Source organism: Mustela nivalis, assembly GCF_964662115.1.
Source record: "Mustela nivalis genome assembly, chromosome: 3".
NCBI lineage: Eukaryota > Metazoa > Chordata > Mammalia > Carnivora > Mustelidae > Mustela > Mustela nivalis.
The window spans coordinates 110,644,080-110,658,244 of NC_139022.1; the positions used below are offsets into that span (position 1 = coordinate 110,644,080).

At 45.7% G+C, this 14,165-nt stretch overlaps 1 long non-coding RNA gene across 1 annotated transcript; it reads left to right on the forward strand.

Annotated features, from left to right (window-relative positions):
* Positions 1-138: 138 nt before the first annotated feature.
* Positions 139-14,091, forward strand: LOC309862183. Its single transcript, XR_014310337.1, has 4 exons — positions 139-8,883; positions 9,333-10,375; positions 13,331-13,469; positions 13,904-14,091. It is a non-coding gene; the product is annotated as an uncharacterized lncRNA (long non-coding RNA).
* The last annotated feature ends 74 nt before the right edge of the window (positions 14,092-14,165 follow it).

Below are 14,165 nucleotides of genomic sequence, written 5' to 3' on the forward strand. Positions count from 1 at the left end.
AGAGCCACCGGGCGTCCCTCCTTATTTATTTATTTATATATTTATTTAAAGATTTTGTTTATTTATTTGAGAGAGAGAGAGAAATTGAGCATGAGAGGAAAGAGGTCAGCGGAAGAAGCAGACTCCCTGCTGATCAGGGAGTCTGATGCCGGGCTCGATCCCGGGACTCCGGGATCATGACCTGAGCTGAAGGCAGTCGCTTAACCGAAAGAGCCACCCAGGCACCCTGTTTTGTTTTGTTTTTTAATCTAAACTCTTAATCCAGGACATAAATCCTACTTTTGTTTACGTGTGGGCAAATATCTGGCTGGGACAGGGGTCTTCCCAGTCTTTCCTTTTTCTAAACTTTGGATGTGTTCAGCTCTTCTGCTGGCTGAGTATATATACCACAACAGAGAAAGCAACGGGAGCCTAGTGTGGTGTGGGTGGAGTAGGACCAGAACTGAAAAGAAACCACTGGGTTTGGCCAGTAAGAGGTTATCAGTGGCCTCAACAAGAACAGTTTCCTTCATTTGTGGAGACAAAGGACAGACTGATGACAGACACAGACACATGAGTTGAAAAATAGACTGCTCTTTCAAGAGGTTGGGTAGGAAAGGGAAGGAGAAAACTAGAAAGGGCCGTGAGGGGACAGGGGGCACAGACCAGGCTTGCTGCCTTCAAGGAACCTCCATGAGAGGGTAGAAGAAGGAGGGGAATGAGAGATCTAAAGTGTGGGGAAAGGAAGGAACAATGGACCTGCTAACAGGGAATGCCCAGAAGAAGAGTTGGGACATGATGCTGGGCACCAGTGTAGGGCTGGGTGACTGGTGGTGAGCGCAGCTAGGGCTCAGAGCTCTTGAAGCTGGCTCCTTCCTAGCCTCTTCAGTTACAACACAGCCTGTTGGTCTCTGCGCCTTGCCTGACTGGATTTCCATCTGGATTTCTCTGACTCTCCTGTGAGGTCAAGAACCACTCCAGCTTTATCCTGTGGCTCGAGCACACCCAAGCCAGTATGCTTTTGTAGATGTTTGTTGACTGAATAAATGGATTTTCTTTGTAGGAAAGAGGTCAAGTCCTTAGCTGATCGCGGAGGGAATGGAGACTGGGGAGAGTGACTAATATTTGGAGCAGTGGCACGGGAAATGGGCCAGGGCAGTGGCTAGGAGCAAGCCTCGAATTTCTAAGCAACTCTGGGAGGTCTGCTGAGCATGGAAACGTTGGGAGGGGGTGCTGTCACACAGCATGGCTGTGACACTATTTTTTTACTCTCCTGCAACTCCAGGCAGGGCAGGAGCATGCGGAGCAAGCAGATGGGTTTTTTGTAATGTGAGTTGACCTGCTGTCATTCTCTCAGTGGAGGCCTGGAAGAGTTAATGTCACTCCCTGAGGCCCTGGCTTCATTCCTAGAGAGTGTTTCTGCCTTGGGTGGGCTCGTCTTTTGTGTTTGTAGCCGCTGTGACCAGAGCAAATTAGTGTGTAAGCCTCAGCCCAAATGTAATCCCCCGGGAAGCCTTCTCCTTCCCTCTCCCTCCTTGCCTCCTCCTCCTCCAGGTTCCCTGGGTACTGTGAATCCCCCTAGGAAGCCTGGGCTGGGCTGGGCTGTGTCAGCCAGGGTGGGGCCCGCATTGGGAGGGTAAGAGGTGGGTTAGGGCATCAGAGATTCTCCAGCAGGCTTTCAGCAGGATCGCTGAGCCATGGAGAGAAGGAACCGTAGTGTTAGTTGGGACCTAGAACCCCAAGGTTCTGGAAGCCAGCAGAGATCCAAACACAGGCAGGTGAGGAGAGTGAGATAGCCCTCAGGGGACAAGGTGGAGGGTGACAGGGAAAGATCACAGCAGGTTGCTGGCACAAGGTGCCTCAGTATTTGGGCTTAGTAATGCTGCTAGTTGTGCCTTTTTATTTGGCTCCCAACACATTTTGCTTTGCTAAGGGCAAATTCTTTTTTTTTTTTTTTAAAGATTTTATTTATTTATTTGACAGACAGAGATCACAAGCAGGCAGAGAGGCGGGCAGAGAGAGAGGAAGGGAAGCAGGTTCCTTGCCGAGCAGAGAGCCTGATGCGGAGCTTGATCCCAGGACCCTGGGATCACGACCTGAGCCGAAGGCAGAGGCTTTAACCCACTGAGCCACCCAGGCACTCCCGAGGGCAGATTCTTAAAGGCGTGCCCAGGTTCAGCCATATATTGTTATAATTAATAACGTTTATGTTTGCATGTCCAGTAACCATGCCTTATCCTCATGCCCTCAGCACACAGTATGTGCTTGGTAAGTCTTTGTTTTGTGAATGACTAAATGACCTCATTCAGTCCCAAACCTTCTATAATCATACTCACATGGGCCAGCAGGACCTCGAGAAGCTGGCCAGTCCATACCGTTCACTTCAGGAAGGACAAATTCTAAAGGTCCCATATCTGCAAGTTATCAGAAAAACGAACTCTTCTATCTCAAATGAACTCTGTCTGGCCTGGAGTCAGAACAGACTACTTTATTTCATTTTTTCAGTCAAGTGTCGCTGATAACACAAGGTTACATTAGTTTTGGGTGTGCAACATAGTGACCTGACAGCCTGGGGTGTTATGCTGTGTTCACCGCAAGTGTGACTACCATCGGTTACCATACAACGCCATTTCAGTTACCATTGACTCTCTTCCCTATGCTGTGCCTTTGTAACCAGGAGCCTCTACCTCCCACTACGCTTCAGCCATGTTTTACCCTCCACCCACTGTCCCTGCCCCTCTGGCAACCATCAGTTTAGAACAGATTCACTCTTGTGACTCCAGACACCTCCCCAATAGCCATTCTCCCCTTCTTTCTGACAGGATTCCAATTTTGTTCAGATAGCAATGCTTCCAGCCCTCAGGGACAAATCATTAGGGTTTGTCATGTGGGAAATTATCCTGATGTGATGCAGCTTCTAAGGACTCCGCCAGGCAAGCTCTTCAGAGGTCATGAACAGAAGGACTTAGAGACCGATTTAAGATGGTTGAATCACTCAGTTTAAGGTTTCAAATTAAGGCTTGCAGGGAGAAGCAAGGGGAAAGAGCTGAACAGGGGAACCCACTTCAGGTAAGATGTAAGAGCAGTGGAAGGAGCCGACTGTCGGAATCCTGTGTTCCCTCATGTTCATGTTCTCCGCCTATTTGCTCCTTCCCTCCCACCATCTTTCCTCACTGACAGTGTGGTCATAAGAACGAGAGTTGAGGTTGAACAGAGGTGCTCAGCAAATGGAAGGTTCCTGGACCAACATAGGCTTTATCAAAGAAATATGGGGCAAGTGCCCTTGGCTACAACCATAGCATGTGGATGACCCGATGGGCAGCTAGGGAAGAGCACACAAGGAAGGGACCAGAATGGGATTGTAATGAGCATCACCGAGGGGGTGGGGGGGCATCCCCACCTGGGGATGGCAGCTGTCAATCTGGAATTAGCACGATCCTAACCTTATAGCTTGGTTTTTCCGGTCCTTTCTGTGTACAAGTAACATCCTTATGTTCTTGTATCTTAAATCTATGTTCAACGTCCATATGTTTCATTTATTCTATGTCTAGCACGTCTTGCAAGTTACCAACTACTGTCTATACTTAACACATTTTATGAATTTTGCCTGTCTTTTATTTTTCTTGCCTTCTACAGCAGACCTCAATATTCTCAGTAATACAGCCAACACACATTATATTCATCTGAGCCAACCTTTGGCAATCCCAGAACTTCTGAGGGGGCATGTGGCTCATCTCTGGTCAGTGAGACTCCAGGAGGAATTTTAGGGGGCTTCTGGGAAAGATTTTCTTCCCTAACAAAAAGCAAAAGCAATGTAGGGAAGAAATTCTTTGTCCTCTTTCCTCCCTCCATGTGCTGCAGCAATGAAATCATGGCTGGCACATAGTAGACACTCAACAAATGGTTGAATGGATGAACGAATAGCGCCAGTGCCCAGCCTTCATTTCTGTGACTCTGACAGAGTCATGCTTTGTCTTCTGATCAAGCTTCATTCCTAAATCCAGGGTTGGGAAGGTGGAAGCAGGGTAATGAAAACATATCTTGTGATGAGCATTTAATAATAATAATAATAATATTAACAATGATAATAAATTAACTGCAGCTTCCATTTATTGAAAGTTTACGGGTCAGGAACAGTTCTAAGCACACAATAACCACACAAGGCAGAAACAACTACCACCTTGTTTTGCCTATTAAGACGCAGAGTCACAGAATGTAAAGCAAGTTCCCTGAGCTCACTCAGCAGACTGGTGGTGGCCTTGGAAGTGGGATCTAGACACCTTGAGCTCAGAGTACACACACTTAGACACAACGCCATCTGTATAAGTTTCCCATTGCTTCTGAAAATCACAATAGTGGGGCTTTACGTGACACAAATTTGCTGTCATACAGTTGGGGAGTTCAGCAGCCCAGCACTGTCTTCCCGGGCTAACTTTAAGGAGTTGACAGGGCTGCCTGTGGTCCTTTTGCAGGCTACAGGGTGGAGAACCTCTCTCTGCCTTTTCTAACTCTAGAAGTGGTCTGAAATCCTTGCCTTGGGGCTGCATCATTCTGAGCTCTGCTTCCTTGTTACATCTCCTTCTCTGATGCTCCTGATTCTCTCTTGCAAGACTCATCCTTACATTGGGCCCATCTGGATAATCCAGGAAAATTTCTTTGTCTCAAGGTCCTTAACTTAACCACATTTACAAAAACCCTTTTGCCTCGTAGGGGAACATATTCACAGGTTGTGAGGTTAGGACAGGGATGTCTTTGGGCGGTCATTATTCTGCTTACTCCACCATACTGCCCATGCAGGGCCTGGACTGATGGGCCCTGAGTCCTGCGGCAGAAGTTCTGTCACACACCAAGGAATGGAGAAGGGTGCCCTCAAACCTTTGTCTGCTTTCCCAAGACCTTTCCCGAGCAGGGGAGGAATACTTGGTGAAGCAGTAATATGAGCCACGCAGGGGAGTCATAGGGCCTTGGCCTCTTGTCCATCAGCTCATCTAGATTGCGTTCTGCATATTGACTAGGTCTTTAGTTCTGCTTCGTTCCTCAGTTGGCTGGCCTCATCTTTGTGTGTGTGCGTGTGCGTGTGTGTGTTTTCCTTATTGCTAATTCATTTCTATTTCTTTTTTTTTTTTTTTAAGATTTTATTTATTTATTCAACAGAGAGAGATCACAAGTAGGCAGAGAGGCAGGCAGAGAGAGAGGAGGAAGCAGGCTCCTTACCAAGGAGAGAGCCTGACTCAGGGCTCGATCCCAGGACCCTAGGATCATGACCTGAGCCGAAGGCAGAGGCTTTAACTCTCTGAGCCACCCAGGCACCCCATTCATTTCTATTTCTATTTCAAATTCAAGTTGGAGTAATTTCTTTGAGGTCCCTTGAATTCATTCCTCCAGTCTCCCTGGCGAACCCTTTGGTTCCAGGGAAAACCTTACCTCTCAGATATCTTGACACAGACTCATTGGTTTCTCTGAATTCCTTCCAGTCACAGCCATTTCCAGACCCAGCTTGTGTGAATGATTCCCCCCACCGCTGTGGCTTTCAAGCTTATTTTTCATTGCAGAGGAAGCCTCCCTTGAAGTGAAAGCCCACTGTATGAGGCCAATAGAATGGAGCTGTCTTCAGCAGGGAGGGGTGTCCAGGCCCTCTCACTGGACCCCTTCCCCTCCGCCCACTTCTGCAGGTCCCTTCTGGGCCCAGGTTGAAAACCATCCTTCTGCAAGCTGATTTGCTTCTCCCCAGTTAACTCTCTCATTTCCTCGTGGCTTGCTTCCTTGAGTCCCTTGGCCAGCAGGAAGCTTTTGTCTTCTCTTCACGTCCCTCATGCTCTTTGAAGGTCACATTTCCCCAAACAAACCTAGCTTCTCAGATGGGTCCGGAGGTGGGGCTGCTTCTTACCTGCTTGCCTCTCACCTGTTCAGCCTTCAGGGAGGGAGACCATGCTGAAAAGGGCAGGCCAGCTAGCTGCACATCAGCTGGTCTCTCCTGCGTGTGAATGTTTTACATCCTTCATGTCCACAGGCCGTAGTTTGCAAGAAGGAGCAGAAATGTTCCAAGGAGCTCCTTGGAGGAGCAGAAATGCTTCCATCTCAGGGAGGCTGGAGTCCATGGGGCTGTTAGGAGATGAGGGTAGGGGCAGAGCCGTGAGCAGGATCTTCTGACAAGTCTATGAAGCCCTTTGTAAAGTTGGTATCGAGCCCTGTCCTCGGGCCCTCCAAGCCAGGTTTGGAGTGGGCTGTCTTCCCCACCGCGCAGCTCTGGACCACAGGGACTGCTTTAGGAATCCCTAGCGACTGGGACTGAGGAACTGTGGGTGTCCCTGTGGGCCATTTACTGAGGGCATCCTGGACCTCCTGAAACACACAAAACTTAACTTTCCAGGCCTCTCACTCACGTGGGTCTTTTCCAAGTTCTGTTCCTTTCTCATTCTAAATAAAATAATTACTTCCATACCTAATCTTGTATTTAAAATTGTGTATTCTCTTTCTCACAGAAAGCCTTCCAAATTCTAGAAGCTTCAGACCCCCTAAAACCTGGATGTGTCCCTGCAAACCACAGTCTCAGGGCTCTCCCAGGACACCCAGGGACCCATGCTCTCGGGGACCCCTAAGGGAGGCAAAGATGCTCATCTCCAAGGCTTTCCAAGGCATTTGGAGTACTTTGTGTACAGGATGTCTATGACAGATGTTCTGGCAGAAGGCAGGGGGGCCTAAGTTCTGAAATGCTTCTTGTCCCATCTGTAGCATGCAGGTTCCACTGTGGAAACCCAGGAGACTAGGGAAGGCCTGCTTTCTGCTGGGTGCTTGCCCTTGGGCCACATGGCTCCTACATCCCACTTTGGATAGTCTTTCTGGAAGGAGGAGTCAACATTGTCCCTTCTCTCCAGGATGGCTTTTCCATCAGGCCAGGACTCCTGGTCTAGGCTCCAACCTGGCAGTACTGGTACCTGACTTCAATTCCTAAATCTAGCTCTAAAAGTCATATCCTACAAAATGGGTGAGTTTGCCTATCAGGGATATCTCAGTAGTTGGGAACTCAGCGCCTAGGACCCAGTCAGCTTTGCATTGTTTCATAGTCATTGACTCAAGTCAGATCTACAAAGCAAGTGATAGCTAACACCGTTTTATGGTTTCATTTTAAAGATTTATTTGAGAGAGAGAGAGAGAGAGAGAGAGCGAGAGCACAAACAAGGAGGGGCAGAGGATGAGAGAGAGAGAATCCCAAGCAAACTCCCCACTGAACATGGAGCCCGGATGCAGGGCTCAATGTCACAACTCTGAGATCATGACCTGAGGAAATCAAGAGTCAGGTGCTTAACTGACTGAGCCACCCAGGCACTCCAGCAAACACAGTTTAAAAAATGTATATGGACACTTCTAGAAATAGATAGTGGATTAAAGTTTCCTCATAGAATTTCTCTTTCTCAATCCCTAACAAAAGACAGTAGACAAAACCACAGGGGAAATTTACTATCAGTAACCAATACAATAAACTTCAAATTTGACATCCAGAGAAAGATACAAAAGATGACATGGAGTGGCATAGAACATTTCTGCTCCCTCCCCTGTCCTGAACCCCTAGAAATGAACATAATCCTGAACATTCTCCCTAGTGCTCCTGAATCTGGAAGGAAACAGATATGAGTCATGCCCTCATATTCTTCCTCTTCTGAATGAACCATATTAAAAGTGTGCTGGGGAGAAATAGGGGAAGCAGGGAGCATGACCCATGGAGCTGACTCAGTTGATGGAAAGAAAACCCCTTAGAACAAGACTCCAATGTGAGAAATTGACACAGACCTGAGTTTCCCCTTTCCTTACAAAAAGTATGTAAGATCCCCCTCTCGGTCCCCAATCAAATGACCTGAGCCTTGTGCAGGACATTAACCAGAACCTCAGGACAGGCGCACACGCACGCATTCCCACAAGGGCTGCCCTCTGCTTCAGCTGAGCTTTCCTCTTTCCCCTCCTCCACTTCTGACTACCAAAAAGTGTACAAAATCCAAACACTCTGCCTCTCACTTAGCTCAGAGGGAAAAACAGACTGATCTCAAAGAGTGAGGACATAGTTAATGAGTTCTTCTCTCCTGCCATCACGTTACAGCAGCAGAAGGTAAGTCTGGATGGAGCCACCAAATCAGATGAAAAGAAATGGAGGCAAACACATGGCAGCTCATAATTAATAAGTAGAGGGAAAACAGTAAGCAAAAGGCAAAGGTTCCTCAACACCCCCGTCACCCCACCCTGCCCCGACCAAAGGAAATTGCTTTCAATTGCTTCACACAGAAAACAATAAGAACATGAATTTAATAACTGAAGGCTCAAAGATAGGGTGATAAAATGAGAATTGATAGCAAGGAAACAAATTGAGGACAAAAACAGCATCATGTTAGAACAGATAACTTAGAACGAACAAGAGAGGCAACTAACCACACCGAAACTTACATTACTGAATTGAGGCAGCTAAACAGAGGTAAAGAGATTTAAGAAACTGGAATAGGAATGGGGTACATACAAAGATGATCCAGTATAAGGATTTGTTGGTATCCTTGAAGGAGGAAAATTAAAACAACAACAACAACAACAACAAAACAGAGCCAAAGGAGAGTGTCTAATGCAGGAAAAATGTAAATTGCAGATTGAAAGACCCATTATTTCCAGAAAAGCTTGATTCAGAATGTTTAATACTAAGACATGTCTTAGTTAAACTGTTGAACTAAAAAAAAAGTGATGGAAAGTGACTCCTTTAGGCATACAAGCAGGAAAAAGAGGTCATCTACAAGGAGGAAAAATCAGACTTGTCTCAGATTTCTTCCAGAGAAAAAAGTGCAACACCTACCATATTCTATGCGAAAGAAGGGGAGACCTGAGAACATTACCATCAGCCAAAATCTGGTTCCAATGTAAAGGCAACAGGCAGACATTCTTTTTTTTTTTTTTTAAAGATTTTATTTTATTATTTATTTGACAGACAGAGATCACAAGTAGGCTGAGAGGCAGGCAGAGAGAGAGACAGAGAGAGAGAGAGAGAGGGAAGCAGGCTTCCTGCGGAGCAGGGAGCCCGATGCGGGGCTCGATCCCAGGACCCTGAGATCATGACCCGAGCCGAAGGCAGCAGCCCAAACCACTGAGCCACCCAGGCGCCCCTCTTTTTTTTTTTTTTTTAATATTTTATTTATTTATTTGTCAGAGAGAGAGGGAGAGAGAGCGAGCACAGGCGGACAGAATGGCAGACAGAGGCAGAGGGAGAAGCAGGCTCCCTGCCAAGCAAGGAGCCCGATGTGGGACTCGATCCCAGGACGCTGGAATCATGACCTGAGCTGAAGGCAGCAGCTTAACCCACTGAGCCACCCAGGCGTCCCCAGGCAGACATTCTTAAACATCCAAAATCCTTCTTGATGAACTAAGGTAACGATGAAACTCAGTCCACGAAGAGCTAAATTGAAATAAAGAGCTTGCAAATGGAGAAGCCTTGATAAAAAGCTTGGAATTAATTTAAATCTAGATCCTATACCAAGTAACTATGCAATTATGTTTTGGTTTTTTTATTTTTATTTTTTTTTTGCAATTATGTTTTTATAGAACAGATACATTTCTCATAAACCTGGAGGATGTAATGACTACAATATAAGTAAGGGAGATGGAAAAATGGAAAGAATCATAAGAGCTAAGATGCCTTTGCATGCCGACATGTGAAATTGTTATTTTTTAAAAAAATGACTGAATATCTTAATGTTTTTCACCATTTTTGTTTACCCTCAGAGGTACCCTTCAATGAGTATTGTCTCTTGTGGTCAAGAAACATTACTTGAAGGTTCACTCTTCCTTCAGTTTCAAGTAGAATTAAATGTAATACTTTGAATTCAAATAGCATCTGTAGTATGGTCCAGTTCTTACGAAGAAGCTCTGTGACCTTCCCTCCTATCTTTATGCACAGAAAGTTTTCTGGAATGATGTGATGTTATGGTTATTTCTATGGTCGATTCTGAAAGGTCGTATACAGCTGATTATTTTTTTGCTTGTCACTTTTTAATATTTTAATTTTCTGATACATCTATGAATACAAAAATTTTAAATATTAGAAACAAAATGTTCTCTGGCTTCTCACTGAAAGAAAGAAAAAAAAAAAACTTGGCAGAGGGATGCTATTTCCCAGTGTCTACTCTCTTTACATTTTATAGACTTTTTAGCATATACTTGATGACCAGTATACAGACCCTGTTTCCCAACTGGGGTTCTGGCTGATAGGATATAGGCATACATACCATGCGGCAGCTTTTGGCTCATTGGAGAGTACCTGCTCATTTTCTCTTTATCACTTTCATTCCTTCCTGCTGTCTGGAATGCAGATTTTATCACTATATGGGACCATGAGGTCAAGACCTTGCAAAGCAAAGGGACACAGAAGGTACGTAGAATGTCACATCACCTAGACTGCCTTTGTGGATTAGCGTGAAGAAGAAACTTCTATTTTGGGATGCCTGGATGGCTCTATTGGTGAAGCCTCTGCCTCCGGCTCAAGTCATGGGTCCCAGGGTCCTAGAATTGAGTCTCACATTGGGCTCCCTCCTTAGCTGGGAGTCCACTTCTCCCTCTGCCTGCTGCTTCCCCTGCTTGTGCACTCTCTCTCTCTCCCTCACAAATAAATAATTTTAAAGAAGCTTCTATCTTGAGGAAGAATGGAACCAAATTCTAACTGACCCACAGACCTACCCATACACATATAGAAATCTAGGCTATGATGCTATTTGCACTGTACATCAGTGGGGAAAAACAAAGCAATTGGCTTGGCACGTGAATAAACAAATCACTGATGCATCTAAATGTGACAAAAATTTAAAAAATACTTTTTTTTAAAAGATTTTGTTTATTTATTTGAGAGAGAGCACAAGCAGGGTGAAGGGCAGAGGGAGAAGCCGACTCCCTGCTGAGCAGGGATCCTGATATGGAACTCGATCCCAGGACTCCAGGACCATGACCTAGGCTGAAGGCAGATGCCCAACTGACTAAGCCACCCAGGTGCCGTAAAAACACTTTATAAGAAAATACAAAGGGAGTATCTTTATGAATTTCAGAGAGGGAAGTATTTTTTAAAAAGAGCTTTTATGGTGAAAATCATAAAGGAAACAACAGGTAAACTTTACAATGCCAACTTTTTAAACTTTTTGTATGACACAGGAAACTACGAAACAAATGTAAAAGATAAGCAACAGTGAAGTCTGACATGTTCAAGTTCAGTGTAGTGCTGGATGCGTATGGGGGGTGGGAGCAGAGGGGTGGTCAACTAAATTTGAGGAGAACTGCATATTCATTCCCTTTACCTCTCACATAGTGACAATGCATATTAGCTTCTCAAAAGACCTGAGAACTTCTACAGAAATTACTTTTTTTTTTTTTTCCTGTGTGGAACTCAGCATTCATACATGCAGTTATTTATTTAACTGTGGGGTCACTGTGTGTGTGTGTGTGTGTGTGTGTGTATGTTTAGTATCTATGAACTTCTCCTGCATGTATCGAGAACACATGAAAATGTTGCCATAAGAAATAACACTTTGCTTTTTGTGTGAGAAAGGATTGTTGCATTCACCTTTGTGTCCCCACAGGAACCTCCTTTTTTTTTTTTTTTTTTAAGATTTTGTTTATCTGACAGAAAGACACACAGCGAGAGAGGGAGGCAACACAAGCAAGGGGAGTGGGAGAGGGAAAGCAGACTTCCAGCAGAGTAGGGATCCCAGGACTCTGGGATCAAGACCTGAGCCAGAGCCAGGGCTCAGTCAGATCTGAGCCAAAGGCAAACACTTAACAACTGAGCCACTCAGGTGCTGCCTGCTGCCTGCCCCCCCCCCTCAAACAGGTAACTTACTCCTTCAGTAGTTTTGACCAGTATTAGCATTGGAGGGAAGGGGAAGGAAGTGGAGAGGGTGGAGAGGGAGGACGAGGAGAGGAAGAGAGAAGAGGAAGAAGATGAAGAAGGGGAAGAAGAAGAAGAAAGCAAGAAAAAGAAATTTAGGGTTTGGGAGTAGGTATAAATTCGCGTAGTAAAGTAACATATCCCAAGAGAAGGAAGTCAGCTGTAATTTGGGTTTTACCTTCTCACAGCCATCAGCTGGGACTACTAGAAGCAGACATTATGAAACACGACCAACTAGGGAAAAAAGATCATTTTAAAGATATTTAGGGAGCTCCTGGGTGGCTCAGTAGGTTCAGTGTCTGCCTTAGGCTCAGCTCATGATCTCCCGGTCCTGGGATCAAGCCCTGCACCAGGCTTCCGGCTCAGCTGAAGTCTGCTTCTTTCTCTCTCTGCCTTTCCCCACTGCTCCTTCTCTCTCTCTCATTCTCTCTCACACTCAATCTCTCTCAAATAAATAAATAAATGATCTTTTTTTTTTTAAAGATTTTATTTATTTATTTGACAGAGAGAAATCACAAGTGGGCAGAGAGGCAGAGAGAGAGAGAGGAGGAAGCAGGCTCCCTGCTGAGCAGAGAGCCCGATGCGGGACTCGATCCCAGGACCCCCAGATCATGACCTGAGCCGAAGGCAGTGGCTTAACCCACTGAGCCACCCAGGCGCCCCAATAAATGATCTTTTAAGAAAAAAAATTTAGGGCCGATTTCAGAGAGTTGTAAGGCAGAAAATGGCATTTGTGACAGATATCCTGCCAGTTATGGAGGAAAAAAGGAAAGAGCAAATATGGTCTAGCATGGTCAATTCAACATTGATCTCCATCTCTTTCTCTCTCTGTGTGTCTGTCCGTCTGTACTCTGACATTAAGGCCTTTATAGTCTTTCTATTTTTCTAATATTTTATTTGATTTTTTAAAAGATTTTATTTATTTATTTGACAGAGAGAGAGAGCGCGCGCGCGCACGTAAGTAGGGGGAGTGGCAGGCAGAGGGAGAAGCTGAGCAGGGAGCCCGATGTGGGGCTCAATCCCAGGACCCTGGGATCATGACCTGAGCTGAAGGCAGATGTTTAACCAACAGAGCCACCACCGAGGGACCCCTAAGGTTTTATTTCTAACTAATCTCTACCTGTAATGTGGAACTCAAACTCACAACCCAGAGATCAGGAACTTCAGTCTCCACCGACTGATCCAGTCAGGCGCCCCAAAGCCTTTATAGTCTAGAGAGAGAGATTTTATTAAGCATTTTATTTCAAGTATAGTTTAAAGCCCTTTCCTTATTTTGTCTCATTTAATCCTTTAAGAGAGGTACTCTACTTCTTATTTTTAGCATGAGGAAAAAGACGAACAGTTAATTGTATAAAGTTAAAAAGTTATCAAGGGATTGGGGGCAGAATTCCAACACAGGAGGTTTGCCATTGGTCCAACTCACTTTACCACTGCTTTGCCTATTTCTTGTAGATAACTACTATATAGCATATGAAACACCATGATAGAGAGGAACAAAGTGAATACATTGAGTCCAAAAGGACCAGTGGAGCCAGTTCACTTCAGTGACAAGCTACCGTTTGTCTAGAAGAGAAGAGAAAGCCATTTCAGGGTAAGAAGGTCACCTACCTACCAACAAGCCAGTGGAAGGGCAGGAAAGGGGCTCCTTTTAAATCCAGATGTGCCAAGTCCAGATATGGTCTTTGGGTACCTTGAGCCAGCACAAGTTTCTGAGCAGGAGGGAGAGGCCTGGTTTTTTCTCAGAAAGATATTAGGAGTGATGAGGAGAAGGTATGGAAGGTGGACAGACGGAGATGAGGCCAGTGGAGGAGCAGGAGGCAAACCCTGCCATATTTTCAAAGAGAAAGAAAGGCAGAGGGAAGGGTAAGAAAAAAAGGGCAGTTTTAGAGTTGGAGGTGGATTTTGCTTGCTGAAGCCATTGGCTTTGGCAGAAGTGGTCTTTTTCTGAGATTTGTGCACATTTTGAGGAGCGAGGTTAGCAGAGAGAATGCGCATGCATTGGGATCTGTTATTCTCTTTGCACAGGGCCCAGATTCCATTAGGACGTCTCCCCCAAATCCCTGGAGCAAGCAGGGTGATGACAACTTGCAATCTGGTGCCTTGGCCGTGTAGGTGAAATAAGCATCCTGCGCATTCCTTGCGCAAGAAAGTCAATTCGCAGGAGCTGAAGGCTGGTCTCTTCCCGGGAAGGCCGCCGGGCCAGACTCGCGGGTCCCGCCCCGGGTCCCGCCCTGGCTCCGATGGGAGCATCAGGTGGGGCCCAGGGCAAGGGCACACGAGGCTCAGG